We start from the raw sequence: 20,084 nt of genomic DNA on the forward strand, positions 1-20,084 counted from the left end.
AACCCCATTACAACCCTTGAAAAGACCTCTTGATCTGTGTATTTGTGCACTAAATTTTTGTTGATTGGTAGAAGAAGAGTAAGCCTTAAAAAGCAAGATTAGTAGAGAATTGAGAGAATAGAACCTTAAACATTTGAGTGATTAGTGTGTATACCCTTACGGTGAAGGTTCGATGCTCGATTCTTTGTTCTCGGCTTTCACGAGCTTTCTTCTTGCAAGTCTATTTGTACTTCATTTTATGATTTGAATTAGTGGAACCCATTTCATATTTGTTCTTGGAGAATTTGATTTACTTTTAACCAAGCAGGTAGAATCATTTTTGCATGTAGTTGCATTCATATAGATAGGTTGCATTTAATAAGTCTTACCATTCCTCTTCACTCTTAAGGTTCTCTTGAGCTTAGCATGAGGACATGCTAATGTGTAAGTGTGGGAAGATTGATAAACTGCTATTTTATGATTTATTTTGTACTGAATTGAGTGGATTTTATCCATTATTCTCACACTTATTCACAGAATTCGCATGTTTTACATTTTCCTTCCTAATTTTGTGCTAGGATTGAAAACATGCTTCTTTGGCCTTAAATTTGCTAATTTTAGTCCTCTCTTATTACCATTCGATGCTGTGATATGTTTGTTAAGTGTTTTCAGGGCTTATAGGGCAGGAACGGCTTAGAGAATGGAAAGGAAGCATGAAAAATTGGAAGGAACACAAGAAATTGAAGGAATTGCTAAGTTGTCAATCCTGACCTCTTTGTACTAAATCGATCATAACTTGAGCTACAGAGGTCCGAATGAGGCGGTTCTAGTTGCGTTGGAAAGCTAACATCCGGGGCTTCAAAATAATATGCAATTTTTCATAGTTGCCTTGCAGTTTGTTGACGCGTATGCGTCACCCATGCGTGCGCATCGCAGCATCAGCGTGACCAGTGCATGAGGCAATCGACGCGTACGTGTGGATGACGCGTACGCGTGACCAGGAATTGTTCAGTGATGTGTACGTGTGCCTGACGCGTACGCATGACAAAGCGTCATGTGCTGCACTTAATAGAACTCGCTGGGGGTGATTTCTGAGTTGCTTTGACCCAGTTTCAAGCCCGAAATTACTAATTAGAGGCTGCAGAGTGGAGCTGGAAAGGGGGAATCAATCATTCAACTCTCATTCACATAATTTTAGGTTTAGATCTTTCAATTTCTCCTTAATTTCAGGTTCAATCTCCCTTTAATTTAGTTTTTGTCTTACTTTTATTTGTTTAAACACTTTAGTTCATCTTCCTCTCTTGTTAATTTCCCTTTTTCGCCATTTTTATGTTTATGAGCTCTTGTTACATTTGATTTTTGTTAATATAATTTATGTTTTCCATGTTTAGTGTTACTCTCTTTTGTTTTTAGTCATTGACGCTTGCAATTGGTTGTTTAGATTTAATATTCTTTGTTAATTTTATCATGCTTTTATTTTGTGCCTACCAAGTGTTTGATAAAATGCTTGGTAGGATTTTAAATTAGATTTTTATATTCTTAGATTGGATTGATTAATTGGAGACTCTTGAGTTATCAAAAGTCTTTTGTTGATTGGTGATTGAAAGTTGCTAGTTGGCTTAAGCTTCACTAACTCTAGTCTTTGATTAGGACTTGTAAGCTCAAGTTGATTTACTCACTTAACTTTCCTTTAATTGTTAGAGGTTAACTAAGTGAGAGCAATTTGCAATTCCCATCACAATTGACAATGATAATGAAGATAGGAATTCTGAATCTCAACCCTTGCTAGGACTTTTCTTAGTTGTTAGTTTATTTTCTTGTCATTTACATTTCTTGCTTATTAAACTCAAAACCCAAAAAGATACAATCTCATAACTGATAGTGAACAAAACCGTCAGCTAGGAATTTAATCTCAAAATAAGATTGGCGTTGTAAGTATAGTTCCAAGCCAACATATAATGCTCAAATCAAATATTCCAATTCAAAACAAAATATAACTGAGAGTAATCAAACCTCGGGGCGTTCTCCCTAGGAATGCAATCGAATTGTTATACGCTTTTGGTTGATAGGACAAAAAAAAGGGGGGTTTTGTAAAAACAAAAGAACAAAAGATTAAAAGAACTAAAGAATGCTCAAAATTGGAAATTAATGTAAGTAAAAAGGAAGCAAGATCAAAACTAGTGAAAATGCATAAAAGAAGCCTTGACTTGAGATTGAGGGTCCAAGGAATCCTATCATTGCCATAACCACAACTATGGTAATTATCATGAGTCAATCTCGGCTAGTCAACCCCAACCATCGAGGAGTAACTCAAGCAAGCATAATTGACCTTAATCTATAAGTCCTAACCAACTTACCAAACTAGTTGATAAAGGGCTAGCGTCAATGGAAACAAGAGTCAATTAACTACCCAAGAATTACCACTAAATGTCGGACATTATGACTCTAGTATCCTAGGAACTCAAACCATAAGCCAAGGTGTGAAAATATACTCAAAATCTAAAGTTGACATTTTCACAAACACCTTGTGTGCAATAAAGTAAAACATGGGAAATTGTAAGGAAAAATTAAAGAGGCTATAACCAACTATCAACAAAACTAAATGTAAACAAGCAATCAAACATAAAGGAAGCATAAAACATAAAATTCATTGATCAAAACTTCAAGAAACACAAAATTGCAATATGAACAAAGTAACTTGAACCAAAAGGAAATGAAGGTAAAAGTGCTTTAATTGAAGAGGAAATTGAGAGTACTTACAATTAAAGAAGTGAAATCAAAGATTAAAGCTTGCTATAAAATGCTATAATTGAAATGGAAATGAAACCCTAAGAGAATTCTACAATCTACACTACTCCTGCTCCTACAATTACTTCTAAAACCAATGAAAACTAATACCAAAACCTAATTCCTTCAAATGTGTTGATATCCCCTTTTTATAGCACTCCCATTCAGCAATTCAGCCTTCCAAAAATGAGCCAAGGGTCTCTAAATTCGCACGGCACGTGTTTCATTAATGAGATCACGTGCAGGGACCTGTGCGGACGCACAAACGTGTGCGTCCACACACTCGGCTGAAAATTGACCTGTGCGTACGCACACATGGAAATTCTTGCTTGTGTTCACGCACGCAAGAGAGTGCGCAGGCACACTTCGCTGTGTGTGCTTTTCCTTGTTTTCTTCATGTTTTCTACCTTGTACATGCTTTCTTCCACTTTTGGCCATCCGTTCTTAGCTTCAAGGCTAGAAATCACTCATAAACCATATCACGGTATTGAATGACATAAAAGTGGAATTAATTTGCTTTATTAAAGTACAAAATTGCATGTTTTCACATTTAGGATCAAATTGGGGATTAAACACAAAAGTATCCTATTTGGGTGCTTAAGTGTTAGTTCATATGCTATAATCCATTCAAATCAAGGCAAAATATATCAGAAAATATGGAGTCATCAATAACCAATAATAAATACACTTCCCTGCAATTCCTTGAGAGACGACTCGAGGTTTAAATATTTCGGTTAATTTTATTGGGTTTGTATTTGTGACAAACAATTTAAATATTGATTGAGGTTTAATTGTCGGTTTAGAACTATACTTGCAACGTGATATTTTTGTGAAAATCTTTACCGACATTTTCCTCCATCAATGCGCATCAGCCATGCGCGCGCGTCGCTTCCAACTTCTTAAATCTTAAAATTCTTGTGTTCCTTCTAGTTTAGCATGCTTCCTCTTCATCCTCTATGCCATTCCTCTATAAATCCTATAATCACTTAACACACATATCACGGCATCGAATGATAATAACAGATGATTAAAAATTAGTGATTTAAAGGCCTAGGAAGTATGTTTTCAACTACAGCACAAAATTAGGAAGAAAAATTAAAAACATGCAATTTACATGAATAAGTGTCAGAATAGTTGACAAAACCTATTCAATTCAGTCCAAAATATATCATAAAATAGTGGTTTATCAGTTCTCATTCCATATGTTATTTTTTTTTCAAATGCAAGTTGCAACCCACCTCAGTGAGTTTGTGGGATGCTGAAAGAGTGGAGGATCATTATTATCTTTTGTATTTTTGTTATTTTAATGTAGTATTTCTCTCACTTTTGTATATTGCACTTGTTGCCTTAGAGGCTTACCTTGAGAGATTGGATGTTGCTGTTTGACTTCAAAAACTCTGTTGTATTCTATTTAAGAGAGCCGACCTAAACTCCGCAGGTTGTATCTNNGGCCTGTGGTCACGGTAAAACACTGTGACCATAGCTAGTAAAAAGGGTGACCATAGATCTATGGTCACGGTTTTGGACCTATGGTCACGGTTTTTTATCGTGGCTTATTCTCTCATGGCCATAGGTCTATGGTCACGGTTTTTTTTTATATATGGTCACTGTTTCTATGGTCACGGTTTCAATTTTCAAATTCTGACACTTTAGACCACGGTTTTTCACCATGACCATAGGTTAATCTATGGTCACGCGTAAAAATCGTGACCATAGCCTTATCTATGGTCACCCTTCCTTAAAACCGTGACCATAGCCTTATCTATGGTCACAATTTTGACCGTGACCATAGCCTCTATGGTCACCCCTCCTTAAAACTGTGACCATAGCCTTATCTATGGTCATGGTTTTCACCGTGACCACAACCTCTATGGTCACCCCTCCCTAAAACCGTGACCATAACCTCTATGGTCACCCCACCTAAAACCGTGACCATAGCCTTAACTATGGTCACGGTTTTTGTAACATCCCGCATTTTTAAAATCTAAATATAAATAAATTGAGATTTTATCTTATTAAGTTTAAACTTTGTAATTTTAGAAATTACTTTATTAGAAATAATTAAATAGATTCGGAGATAATTTCATTTTAGACCAACTAAGCTTCTTAAGCAATTTTATTATAATTGAATATTTTGCATATTCTTAGTAGTTGAAAAATAAGAAAGGATTGTATATTTTAATTTAAGTAACTCCTATTATCAATAAATTGTGACTTATTTTATTAGTTGAGCTCTTAGAGATTAATTTATTAGGGATGATTAAATTGATTTTTTATAAATACTTTGAGTTTAAGTTAATAAATATTTTTGTGTAATCTTATTACAATTGATCATTTTATATAATTTGGAATTAAGTTCTGATAATAGAAAATTAATAAAAAATTATATCATTTAATTCGAATAATTAATACTGAGTTTAAAGTACATTTTATAAAAATGTGATTAATATACTTATTTTATAATTTAAACTAGAAATAGTTAATTAAACTTAACAATATGTTGATAAATAATGTTCTTATATATTTTTAATAGAGTATATTTAATTTTAAGATTACTCTACCCTTCAATTTTATCAAAATATCTATTCATATTTATCTTTATTCCTTTAAAAAATATTTTATTTCTAACCCAAAATTCCCAAATTAATTTAGAAACCCTAATTTTCCCAATTCACAAACCCTAACCCCTTACTCCCTTTCTCCCAAAATGCAGTCACACACACAGAGGAGAGGAGAGCGTCTGAGAGAGCTGAGAGGAAGAGAGGGGGCTACACCACATCGTCGTCCAACCGCCGTCCATCCCGCCATCACCGGTGTCTCACTGCTGTCGCTGTAGAGACTGAACGCCTTTGAGTTTCCTGCTGCCACCTTGGAGGCCGTCTGTCATCAAGAGCGTCAGGAGAAAGAGAGAGGGACGAACTCGCGAGGGAGAGAGAGGAGGTTGCGCCGCGTAGCCGTGGAGCCCGTCACACGTGTCACCACCGTCGGAAACAGAACCATGAAGAGGAGAGGAAGAACGATGTTGGGAGGAAACTGTGAGCTGCAAGCCGCTGACCGAGAAGAAGCTTTGTCTTCGTCGCCGCGTTGGAGTCGTCGCTGCCAACGCCGCGCACCGCCATCAGCACCTTCGTTGAAGGGAGCTCGCCGTCATAGTTCAATCATCATTGAGCTTGAAGGGAAGCACCACTGAAATACCCGACAGCAGCTTCCCCTGCGTTCCCAATTCCATTCTAGAAACTGTAACACTCTTGCTCGTGCTCTGCTTCCCGATTTTATTTCTCTACTATATTTTCATTCTGAATACAATAATGTATGTTCCTGTTTGTATTGTTGTCGCCATCGTCAATCTGGATCCTAGTCGTCCCTGTCGTTCATGCCCCTTTGCTGCACCTGTTTCTCTACTGCTATTATTTGGAGTACCGGTGTTGATGCTATTATGAATCTGTTAGAGTTGCTATTGGTGAGTCCGATGCTACTTTAATTCTGGATTGATCTTTTCTTTGATTATTGTCTATTTACACATTTTATTATCACTGCTACACTTGTTCTGAGTTGATCCCGGTATGTGCCTTGTCTTGAGATCTCCAGGGCTGTGATTGCTCTTAATTTCCATCCAATTTGAATCCTTTGTTTGGTTACAACCCCGGTCACTGCCGTGAAGATTAACAATGCTACTGTTCCGATTGCTGCCTTTGCCATTCCGGTTGTGTGACAGTCACCGCTGCTGCCATGAAACTAAAACGAAAGGGAATTGTTACGTTAAATTATGCAATTGCGACATCGAGGTAGGGGGTTTAAAACGATTTCAATTTAAGAATACCTACAAGGTTTATTGAATAACTACAAATAGATTTAATAGCTGTGAGTAATTGATTGATTATGCGAATATTGAATTGTGGCTGAAATTGTGATTGGAATGGTTGAGATTGTGATTTGGAATTGTTGATTAGTGATATTGATTGATTATGCGCATTGGGAATTGTTTGATGACTAATTGTTGATAATTTCTGAATTTTAATGGGTTATGTTGGATTTGTTGCCGTTGAGCTGTTATTTGGTATATTGTAATGTTAATGAACTTGGTTGGTGGTTGATTTGGAATTGGTTTTGAGGGGTATTGAAGGGTTGGATTTTGAATACAAAATGATTTGCTGAAAATCAGGTTCTCTTGAAATTAAACGGCAACTTTGAAAGTGAATCAGTGGCTCTACAGTGACTGAAATAATGAGAATTTAAATGTTAAGTAAATTATATTAAGTGTGATTGTTGAGATTCAATTTTGAAGGTTTCATATTAACTGGAACATTAGTTATGATTTTTCAAAGTTAAATTGTGGATCTGATTTTCTGCACTATTTTAAATAAAATTAGAAACTTTGAAAATCTATAACTAACTCTATGATGATCGGATTTGCGTGGGACTAAGTCTGGATTAAGCTTGGGAATATAGGGAGTTGGACTGGTGAATTTGAGACTTTTTCATTAAGTTTATGATTTATGGTAAATTTTTGAATTATGGATGTCAAATCTGGTTTTTCTGCAGAACGTTTAACACAGCAGCAACTTGTTTCTTCTATTGGAAATTTTCCAGTTTGAATTTTAAAATGGAACCAATTTTAAATAAAACTTTTTTCCTATTATTTTAATGCCATAAAATTTCAGAACAATTGGACTTGTATTTTTAAAGATATGAAATTTTGAAAGATGATGCATTATGCAGAAAAAGCCAGATTCTGTTTTCTTAAATTAGTAACTTTGAGAGTTTATAACTTTTGATCCTAGATAGATATTGAGATGCAATAAATTGGAGGTGAAAATTAAGTATGTTTAGCATATGTGATTTAAATTTCAGGGTTTTCCATGTTTTAATAAGTATGTTATGGGACTTGGAAGAGGTTGTGCTCAATGATTTGTAAAACAGAATTCTGCAGAGAATTACCTAACTTCCAAGCTACGTAACTTCTTCATTAAAAATGGTATGACCCTGGAACCAATTCAGAAATAAATTTGGATAAGTTATGTTTAACCACATTAATTTTGAAGGTGGTTGGATTTAATTTGGATTTTATATGAAATTTCGAATGTTGTATGTTGTTGCTGTCTTCTGGTTTTAAGGCACTACAGAGCAGTCACAGTTTTGCTTATATTTCCAAAGCTAGAGGCAGTGAAAAATTGTGATTTTTAGTTTAATAGAAAGCTTAATCCGAGACGGTCACATGGATATAAGGTTTGCATAATTCCGAATTCGTTTGATATTTTAAAAATAAAATTGAAATTAGATTGCCGATGTTGTTTTGGTGATTACTTGGATATGGAATTTAAGAAAATAGATTTTATATACTATTATCAAATGTTTTTGAGAATATATTGTTGTGGCAATTACTGATAAGAGGTTGGTGAGATGTTGAGAAAGAAGGACCCGAAAGGGTTGTTAAGTCCTATTTTTAGAGGAAATTATGTCCAAATTTTTATAAAAAGTATAAGGATTTAATTAAAATAAATTTAAGGCTTGATGATAACTTCACTGATTCTTTTAAGAAAAGATTATTTGGTTTATGAGGTTGTTGGCAAGGGCGTGGGTCTAGTCCCGCTTGCGTATTTGCAATTATGAAAGAAAAAGGAAAGAGTAAAGTACTTATTGTATGATTGTCTGTTGCTTGAGGTAACCCAAGAGATATTGTTTGCTTATTTGTTGCTTGCGGCAACCCAAGAGATATTATATATATATTTGTTGCTTAATGCAACCCAAGAGATATTATTTATTTGTTTGTTACTTAATGCAACCCAAGAGATGTTTGTTTATTTATCTGTTGCCCTGAGGCAACCCAAGAGTAATTTTCCGTTCCCAAGAGTATATATTTCCTGCGAGTAGAAAGCAGAGGCTGTCTCAATAGAGCTGCTAATAATTATATGCGCATTTATTTGAACGGAAAATCGTATCCGGGAAATCGTGAACTCGTGACCAGATAAATGTCGGGAATGCAGGTGCTAACCGACACATGAGCTCATGGCCTATACTAGGACTAGACATTCATCATATGCATCTATGTGATATTGTTTAGGTGTGTATATTGTAATTGGTTTGCCTAAGTGAATAATTCTGTTTAATTGCTAATTGCTATACTTGATGTAATTGCTCTTGATTGTGTTTGAACCTCATTACCTATGTTTGTAACTGATTATTTGGATTGTGGTGATTGGATGTTGATTGAGTTGTTTGGGCCTGAGGCCGTGATTGGTACATTTGAGGTCTAGTTCTGTATAAAGTATGAAAAATCAAACTGGTTCAGCATAGACTTAATGAACCTATGCTTGGAACAAGTTGGTCATTCATATAGTCTAGGAAACTTTTAAGAGTTTTATAAAGAAAATATGGGTCTAGGATTTTGAAGAATTAACTAATGCTTTTAAAAAGGGTTAATTTTCTTTTAGATGTCTCTGAATGAAATTAACTATTTGCACTTTATTCTTTACTTTCACGGCATTCTCGACCTCTACTGAGAACATGTGGTTTGGTTCTCACTCCCAAATTTTCCACCCTTTCAGTGACACAGGTTTGAAGATACAATATGAAGCTACAAGCGATTAGTAGGCTTTCTTTATGGTTTTAATTGCTTTCATAGAGTCCCCTCGCTCTTGTCCTTTGAGGTTTTATTTTGACAGAGGGGTAGGTGTTGTATTTGGGTTTATATGACTTCTTATGTATAAGAATTACTATTAATAATACTTATGTGATTGTTATTATTATTTGCAATGTTTATCCTTGATACATGTCTTTAATGAATAAAAACAAAATTTTCTGACATTTTCTTAAAACTGAAACGCGAAATCGATACAAAGGCTCAGTAATTTAGTTAATATTAGAAAAGGTCACGTGACGTTCATTCTAGTAGAAATACCCTGACTTAAGCAAGGTATTTTGCTAGAAGGGATGTTACAGTTTTCACCGTGACCATAGCCTCTATGGTCACCCCTCCCTGAAACCGTGACCATAGCCTTATCTATGGTCACGATTTTGACCGTGATCACAACCTCTATGGTCACTCCTTCCAAAATCGTGATCATAGCTTTATCTATGGTCATGGTTTTGGCCGTGTCTATGGTCACCCCACCTAAAACCGTGACCATAGCCTCTATGGTCACCCCTCCCTGAAACCGTTACCATAGCCTTATCTATGGACACGGTTTTTCGCTATGACCATAGCCTCTATGGTCACCCCTCCTTAAAACTGTGACCATAGCCTTATCTATGGTCACAGTTTTTACCATGACCATAGCTTATCTATAGTCACCTTTTTGTAAAACCGTGACTGTAGCCTATTTCGTTTTATGAAATTTAATTTTTTTTTAAAGTATAATCACATCCTAAAATGATAATCACAAAATAAATCTAAAACTCAAAAATTCAAGAAATCTAAATCATAAAAGTTACATTATAAGCTAAATATATTTTTTGTCCAAACAAGACAAATCAAAATAGAGTGTAATTTATCTATTACATGTAATATCGGATAAAATCTTGTTTCAAAAAGTACAAGACACATCAAAATATATATTACATTTAGATCATCCTGAGAGCTTCACAATATTAGTGTCATCTCTATCTACTTAGATAATTCTGACATAGCAAATTTTGCTTCTGAAGCACCTATCAAAAGCCTCTCAAATGTGGCTTCTGCTTCAGTAATTCTTCCTTGCTACATAATTATGCTTCCGTATATTCTTCAACATTTTTACTGACAAACTTAAATCAACATTACAATGAGAGAGTAAACAGATACAACAACAACATAAGTAGATGACCTGAGACACACCTGCCACCTGAGGCCGAAAAAAGGGTCTATTTAACATCACATATGACTAGTAATAAGTATATAACATGATTTCATACCTCCATCACATACAGAGCAGCAACAGGAGGGCCCAGACACAGGCCAGTCCCAACAAATAACCATCCTACAAGCATACCAAACAAGTTGTTTATTGCTGCACTGAAAAATTGAAAACACAGAAATTTTCACTGAGAACTCGCCATAAGGATTCACATTTGAGAACAAGGGAATCTGCTACTTGACTAAATTTAAATCAGAGTGAGGTCAGATGTTTTAGAAAAAGCAACTCTGGAAAATAGAAAAAAAAAATAAAAATAGCCTAAAAAGATGTATTGAAACCTAGGATATTAAAGATGAAGAGAATATACTGGCTTTAGAAATATAACCTCATCGAAGCGCCAATTATCATTGGCAAAGCACACAACCAGAAAGCCCTACAATGCTCAACTGCATCAGCAATCCAGCCACTGAATAGACTTCTAATTAACGCACCACCAAGACATATGCTCACCACCAGACCTTCATTCAAAACCACACAACAATAAATAAACAAATCAAACTGGATCAAATTATTTGAAACTTTTAAGAATGCATCAAAATAAGCATGGTATTAGAATTTTTAGTTTCACCTTCTACCCAGGTATTTCCCCTGAGCCAAGATCCACGGATATGCTTTCAAGTTGTTCATTGACTACTTTGGATAAAACAAAAAATAGAGGATCAATATTGAAAAGTTAACTGGACTACCAATCAAAGTCAAGGAAGAATGCAAAGAAGAAACTATAAAGCACAAAACCAAGATGGTATCCAAATAGAAATGATGAAAAGGTCTCCACAAGTAGATGTAGTAAGGAGAGCTTCCAAGAAGGATTCGATGTTTCTTTCTCCAAAAAGGATTCAATGCATGCATATCTTTTGAACCTTATTTTGCTGGAAATTAATTAATTAGATTAGGCTTATGCTTAATATATAAATATTTGGATATTTATCACTAAACATGCTAAGCAATATTATATATTTTGTTGTAAATATTAATGGTAACAATCAAATCATGCCAGTTAATGTCCTATCCACCGAAAGAACAATCATCCAAGATAGAAACGATAAACTAGCAACATAACAGCAAGATTTGAAATACACAGCAACCAGCAGCAAAGCAAAAAGTTAAATCATAAGGGATCAAAGAAGATGACTACTATTAAGAACCTAGTTAAAAAAATCTGGTAAAACTATAGAAATTACTAGAAAAATTAGACCTTAATAATCAACACAAATGATCATTTTTGTTGCATGTTGTAACCAGAATGGAAATTGGATATCTTGTTGTACATGCCAGGATTTCTAAATTCAATTAATGGAAGATTTCATCATTTGAACCATTTCCTCTTGTTTCTTTAGATTCTTGATCAGTTGTAGGTCCGTAAAGCCAGCTACAAACAAGGTAATACACTATGTTAATGGCACTCAGCATCACAAGAACCCAACAGTACTTGTCATAGCGACCCTTGTTGATATTATCCGAAATCCAACCTTCCTTTCCATCCCTAGAAGTAACCTTCTCCATAATTCTGAATACCAAAGAAGATAACACGTATCCTGCAGCCATGCCAAGTCCGAAAAGGGATGAGGCGATGCTCGACATACTCTTGGGGGAATTCAATGTAATAGAACTCATTTTGGCCTATTACATTGAATGCTTCAGCTATGCCACGCAAGCAGAGTTGAGGAAAAGGTCATATTGCAGACATATTCAACACTGCATTAGGATTTTCAATATAGAGCTATCCACAAGAATATTATAAATATCATTTTCACACTCAAAGAACCTGCTGGAACTTGGAAGTTTTGAGTGATCTATTTGTTCAGTGATTTAGCTTGCAGCAATCCAAATGAGCCTCCAATGTTAAGCGATATCATGATCTCGGTTGACCATAGGGGAATAACTTTGATGATGGCTTTTAGTTCTTCTACTTCATCTATGGTCGAGGCTGATCCATCTGAGGCTAAATCTTTTTCAGGGTCTTTGATGAAGCAAGCTTTATTTAGAAACATTCAAAACAAAGACATGCCAGAAGAGTTTTACTATTATTTCATACATGGAATGAGCTAAAGAAAACAACAATGATAATGTGAGAATTTGATTTGATTTGATTTGATTCAACCTTAGTTTATCAGTTGGAACAAGAAGATCAGAGTCCTTCTTTTGAAGATACATTCCAGTCAAGTTCATGGCTGGTAATCTAAGCTTCCTGTTCTTATAGGCAGCTACGGTTACTCGTTCAAAGCCAGTGAGCAAGCTGCCATGTGTTTTGTGCTTAATGTAAAGAGAAGAAGCAAGGAAGAAGAAGAAAGTGCACAAACCAGCTGATGAACACCAAAACCCATGAGTGCTGCAAGAACACCAAAACCCAGTTTCCATCCATGATGATCTTGGATATATACTATTCTGGTGAAGGCAATTATGACTGAAATTGCTGCTGAATCATAATACCAGCTGAAGTATATTTCTAAGGCCCTTTGGTTATTGGGTTTATCTTTGCTATTCACTTGGTCAACCCCAAATGCTAGGGGCATTGAAGGCCACCATTTGGTACCAATGAGTGGGGTGAAATTGGTGGTAGCAACTGATAATAACAGAATCATGTTGAAATCCAGCAAGAAATAACTAACACAGCAAGCAAAAAGTGAAGGGGTACATTAAAACATTAAAGTTATCAGATTATAACTTAATAAAACCCTAATGCTCAATTTGGTTTTTAGCTTAGAAATTTGGTACATTGTTGGGTGAAAGGGTTAGAGGATAAGGGAACAAACATACCTGAGCACGCAGACATCGACGAAATGGAGCAGTAGCTCCGACGGCGGCGCGGACAGCCACGGCTTCCTCTTGTGACTACCCAAACAGCAGGGATGGCGAGACCGCAACGGCGACAGGAGGCACAAACGGCGGCAACTCCTCCCCCTGGCCCACTGGCCTGCATTCTCTTCTTCAATGGCGACGCGACGGCGACACTGGACGACGACGACCGCAATCTTGACGGCAGCAGCGATGTGCTACGATCCCTCCAACGGCAGCGTGGATTGTGGTGGCCCCCTCTCTCTTTCTCTCTCGCGTTTGGCTCGACGACATCCCTCTCTCTCAACGTTTCCTCCCTCTCCTTCGTGGTTCTGCAACGACGACGGCGACGGCGGCACCCAGTCCTACCGGCGCCGTCACCTCCATATGATCAAGAAACACAATGCATTAAGATAAATACACAACATCCATCAAGAAATTACGTAATCAAAGAAAAGAATTCTAATCACATGTTGGCTAGCTACAACATGCAATTCAAAGAATTTAAAATGCTTGAAAGGCAATTCTCATGCACTTGGTATCCAAAAACATTAAGCATTAGGAGCTCAAAACCAAGTAGTAAATTGTAACCTCAACAAAGAATCCAACAATGAATAACAAAAACAATTATGCTAAAATAGAATCAGGTTAATAAGCAGCAATAGACAGCAAACAATTTTAATAATTCAACACTTATAATGAAAAATAGAAAATGAAATAAAAATTTAACTAACTAAACAACTAACTAACTAACTAAAAGAAATGGTGTTAGAAATGGTGCTTGGTAGTGTTGGATGATGGTTGAAGGGTGGAAAGAAAAGAGAAGAAGGGAGGAGAAGGAAAGAAATGGAAAGAGGAGAAGAAAAGAAGTTGGGTGAAACAGGGCTATCCACACGTACGTGTGGTGTGAGGCATAAGAGTGGGGTGGTGAAATCGGAGCGACACGTACGCGTGCTTCACGTGTATGCATGATGGGTTATTCAGAGGTGCGACGTGTACGCGTTGGTCACGCGCACGCGTGGGTGGGTTTTGTGCTAAAGGCACAATTCCAGCCCAAAACTCGCACAACTCTCTGGAATGATTTTTTAATAGAATAGTTAGAATAGTTATTAAAATTCAACCATAATTTAATTAAATTATATAAAAAATATAATATTTATTTATCAATTTATTAATTAGTTTTAAGTTTTAAATAATTTTTTAATTTAAAATTAATAATATTCAATCTAATCATTTTAGGTTACTCTTCTGAAAAATCGTTACCATTGATCCTTATAGGTCATCCTCCAAAACTGTGGCCATAGATATCTTTAAGTCACTTCCAAAACTGTAACCATAGACCGCTTTAGGTCACCCGTCACCCTTTCAAAAAACCGTGACCATAGACCCTTTTAGGTCACCCTTTTAAAAAACCGTGACTATAGACCCCTTTACGTCACCCCTAAAACCATGACCATAGACCCTTTTAGGTCACCCCCAAAACCGTGACCATAGACCCCTTTAGGTCACCTCAAAACTGTGACCATAGACACCTTTAAGTCACCCCCCAAAACCGTGACTATAGACCCCTTTAGGTCACCCCCCAAAACCATGACCATAGACCGTTTTAGGTCACCCTTCCGAAAAACCGTGACCATAGACCCTTTTAGGCCACCCCCAAAACCGTGACCATAGGCCCCTTTAGGTCACCCCTCAAAACTGTGACCATGGACCTTTTTAGGTCACCATTTTTTAAAAAATCGTGACCATAGACCCTTTTAGGTCACCCCTAAAACCGTGACCATAGACCCTTTTAGGCCACCCCCAAAATCGTGACCATAGACCCCTTTAGGTCACCCCCTAAAACCGTGACCATAGACCCTTTTAGGTCACTTTTTTTGAAAAACCGTGACCATAGACCCTTTTTGGTCACACTATAAAAAACCGTGACCATAGACCCCTTTAGGTCACCCCTTAAAATCGTGACTATAGGTACTCTATGGTCACCCTTTCCAAAAAAACTGTGACCATAGCTTTTTTTTTTGTCACCCTAAAAAACCGTGACCTAGAGGGTCTATATGGTCACGGTTTTTTACTGTGACCAAAAAAACCTAGTTTATCTTGTATCTATGATCCCTTTTTACCTTTACGCGTTTAGTTATCATGTGTAAATGCATCACACTTTTGTATCTCTGTTTTCTGCATCCTTGAGCTTTATATCTTCATCAGGCTTCTATTATATTATATCCTTTGATTATATATTATTGTATGAGTTTTATAACTGTTGTGGCGCTTTGTTATCATTTGCTTTCAGGCTAGAGGTAAGGCTTAGGGTGTTACACTTAGTGGTAATAGAGCAGTTCGTCTTCGTAAGCTGAGGGATGGACCGATTGTGCTACATTACATACTATGGGTCATTTTTCTTTCGTGCTATTTAGGATATTTGTTTCATATGCATAGCATGCTTGTTTATGAGTGCCATTTTGGTATAATGGAAGTATTGAGCTTGAGATATTGAGACTGATCACCTTGAAATCAATTTTTGGTGTAGATAGGACCTTGAATGGCAACTCGCGGACAAGGTTAAACACATACATGGAGAGATAATAAAGGTTACGAACCAACTGATAACCATGCCGAGTTTATGGCGGCGATGACTAACCTAGCTAGCTCGATGCAAGCGAGTGCTGCTACAACCGCTTAAGCTATGGAAAGGTTGGGGCAACTAGCAGAGAATGGAAATGGAAAAGGGATCGGGAAAAACTTATGAGGTACTCTAATGACACTAGCTACTTTCCTAAAGGTTAACCCGTCGACCTTCAGGGGAACGACAAATCCTACTAAAGCAGACAACTAGTTCCAAGCCATGGAGCATGTACTGTAGACTCAGCATGTCCCTGATAATCAATTTGTAGAGTTTGCGGCTTATGAGCTGATGGAAAAAGCTTAACACTGGTGGCAAGCAGAGTGCTGACTACTGCAACTTCAGAATGCGGATATTCCATGGGAGTTGTCTCGGACTTCTTTCTACAAGAAGTATTTTCCGGAGTCAATAAGGGATGCTAGAGAACTGGAGCTCATGCAGCTGAAGCAAGGGTCGATGTCTGTAGCCAAGTATACTAGTAAGTTTGAGGAACTCTTTAGGTTCTCAAGGGTATGTCAGGGAGCCCTTGAGTCCTATGAGGGTTGGAAGTGCATCAAGTACCAGGGTGGTCTTAAAGAGAACATTATGAGTGTGGAGGGTCTGATTAACCATAATTTGATGGTTTATTTTGCATTGAAATGAGTGGATTTTTATCAACTTATCCTACATTTATTCATTGAAATAGCATGGTTTTCTGAATTCCTCCTAAATTGTGATTAAGAATGAAAACATGCTTTTGACGCCCATAATTTGCTAAATTTAATTTACTTTAATCCCATTCGATGCCTTGATATGTTTGTTGAGTGATTTTAGGCTTACAACGCAAGTATGGATTGAAGAAGTGAGGAAAAAGAATGCAAAAGTGGAGAATTCATGAAAAAATGGAGTTTGGAGCATCTCAGGGTCATGCATACGCATGTCTCACGCAAATACATGAATATCAAGTTATGTGTATGCATGCCCCATGAGTATGAACGTTTTTTAAATTTGCGAATTCATGCGTACAGATGCCTCATGCGTACACATGACTGCCGGCACATGATTTCATTTAAGTGAACACGTGGGTCGCGATTTTAGGCCTTTCCAAGCCCAATCCAACTCATTTCTGTAGTATTTCAAACCAAATTCAAGAAGGATCAAGGGTTTTAGGGTAGTTTTTTAGAGAGAAAAAGCTCCCTTTTCTCTCTAGAATTTAGGATTCTTAAACTAATTTCCCTTTTGTTTTAGTCTTTAATTCTTGTTTTAGTGTAGTTTCATTTATATTTTGTTGTTCTATTGCCTTGATTCTCGTAGTTTCTTTTGTTAATTTCTCTTTTGAGCCACTTTTTAGTTTATGAACACTCTTGTTGAATTTTGATTTTCTTTAATGCAATTTTATGTTGTGGTGTTTATTGTTGCTTAATTGAGTTGTTATTATTGTTATCTTACAATTGGTAGTTATAGATTTTACTAGTCATGCAATTTATCATGTTTTTTCTTTTGTGCATACCAAGTGTTTGATAAAATGCCTCTTTTAGTTTTAATATAATTTTTCACACTCTTGGCCTGGGATTGAGGACTTAGGTGACCTTGAGTCATTAATATCCAATATTGATTGGTGATTTAGGATTGTTAGTTGATTTCGTTTCCACTAACGTTAGTCTTTCACTAAGTTAATTAGTGACTTGGCTAGGATTTATGGATTGAGATCAATTACACCTATTTGACTTATCCTCGATGTTAGAGTTGACAAAATGGGATTAACTCTTCATAATTTCCATGTTTGTGGTCAATGACTAGGATAGAAAACCTTGACTCTAAACCCTTGCCGAGACCTTTTTTAGAAATTGAATTCATTTTCCCTTGATTAATTGCTTTGAGTTTAATTGCCTTTGCATTACTTTCTTGTCTTTTAAATTCTTGTTTATTGTTATCACAACCCCCATTTTTCAAAGTCAATAATTAAGCACTTGATTGCAATTCCAAGGGAGAACGACCCAAGATTCTACTCCTGGTTATTTTGGTTTGTATTGTGACAATCAAATTAAACATTGATTGAGAGTTAATTGTTGGTCTAGACTATGCTTGCAACGAAATTCTATTAATAAATTCTAAATCGACGTTTAGCCCTCCATCAAGTTTTTGGCACTGTTATATTATTGGCTATTGTTAGTGTGTTAATATGTAAATAGCTTGCTTTTTGGTTATTTTCTTGTTTTTGTTAGTAGTTAGGATTGTGTTTTTCTTGTTTCTTGATATCTTTTTTTTTTATTTTCTCTCTTTTCTATGAATTCTCACCCCCTTTGACTTGGAGTTTGGTTGTTATTATGTTGTAGAAAATGGCAATCTTAATGATGGTGTGCACCAAGGGTTGAATTTTTATTTGAGGGACGAGCTTCATTCATATGGATAATCTTCATGGCAATCTCCTCCCCTGTGCCACTATGATCATAACTCATCCATAGTGTATACTAACCAATTGACTATGGTGGCCCTTGCAATGATCACCAACCTCAACCATCATATTCCTATGAACCATATCCTCAACATTATCCTTAACCACAATACCCTTAAGTCCCATTCCACCACCAAATACCTCCATGGGATCAAATTCCATATCCATCTCATAATCTACCTTATGAACCACCATCATTCCAACATCACTACTCCCATAATTCCGTTGACCAACTACCTCCATATACACTGCCTCAATATTCTTATCCTTATGAATCACCTCCCATATATGAAGACTTTCTCCCATATGATGAATCTTTTTTCCCACCACAACCTCCATTGGTCAACACTGAACAACAAGAATCAATCAAGTGTCATGACGCTATCATGGCTACCTTGGCCAAAGTCTTAACCCACCTAGACTCGCCATGTTCATACTACAACCAAAGCAATTTATGGATGGATGTGAGGAATCAACCTCAAATGAAGAGTGCAAGATGAAGGAAAGCTTGAAACCTTAAGTGGAAGAAGAAGAGTTGAAGCATGAGTTGATAAAAGTAGAGGATACGGGAATTAAATTGCAAAGAGTAGTTGAGGTTTTAGGAGTAGTTGAGCAAGAGACGAATTCCACCGTTGAAGATGTAACACCCTATAATCCTAAGCCTTACCTCTAGCCATAAAACAAAGGATAACAAAGTGTCACGATAGTTCTAAAGCTCAATATAATAATATATAGTCAAAGGGTATAATATACTAGAATTCTAATGAAAAAATAAAGCTCAAGGACTCAGAAAACAGATACACAAAAACGCGATGTGTTGCACATAAACTAACTACAAGCGTAAAGGATAAGCTATACAAGATGAAGATACAAGATAATCAAAATGTATATATAATAGCCAAAAGAATACTAGCCCCAACCCACAGAGTTTAGGCCGACAAGTTAATACAGATACAGTAGAGTTTTTGAAACAAAACAGCAACATCCCGACTCTCAAAATTAGCCTCTAGGCAACAATATACAAGATACAAGAGTGAGAGAATACTAAAGGAAAATAAACCAGAATACAAAAGATGAAAGCGATCATCCGCTTTGTCACCATCCTGCAAACTCACCGAGGTGGGTTGTGACCTGCATCTGAAAAACAACAACATATGGTATGAGAACCAGAGGTTCTCAGTATGGTAACAGTGCCCAATATGTAAGATATAAGGTTCTGAAATGCCGAAGGCAATCCTAGAACTTCACATCGATTACGGTTATTCAAGCTTAACTATATATATAATTTAAACCAAAAACAGGGCATTCTAGCTTAGGAGATTTCTAACTAATCAAATAACACTACTGTCCCATAGACTTTGCCAGCCTAACTTCCATGCGATCCCATCGCCACCATCTACTGAACTTCCTCAATCCCAGTAGCAAACACAAGTATATACCCACAAGTAATACACAGGTAATATTCATGTAGAGCAAGTAAATCAGGAAGTAATTAAGCATGTTATATGTTTAGGCAAAGGATACAAGTAGGCAAAGCAAATAGTACACATAGAAGATGCACATGATGAATGCCTGTCCTACTGGCTGTAATATC

The 20,084-nt window shown here is 36.4% G+C and overlaps 1 long non-coding RNA gene across 1 annotated transcript; it reads left to right on the forward strand.

Annotated features, from left to right (window-relative positions):
- LOC107608632 lies at positions 5,454-9,532 on the forward strand. Its single transcript, XR_001612948.2, has 4 exons — positions 5,454-6,005; positions 6,125-6,226; positions 6,355-6,551; positions 9,312-9,532. It is a non-coding gene; the product is annotated as an uncharacterized LOC107608632 (long non-coding RNA).

The sequence above is a fragment of the Arachis ipaensis genome, chromosome B07, assembly GCF_000816755.2.
Source record: "Arachis ipaensis cultivar K30076 chromosome B07, Araip1.1, whole genome shotgun sequence".
Lineage (NCBI taxonomy): Eukaryota > Viridiplantae > Streptophyta > Magnoliopsida > Fabales > Fabaceae > Arachis > Arachis ipaensis.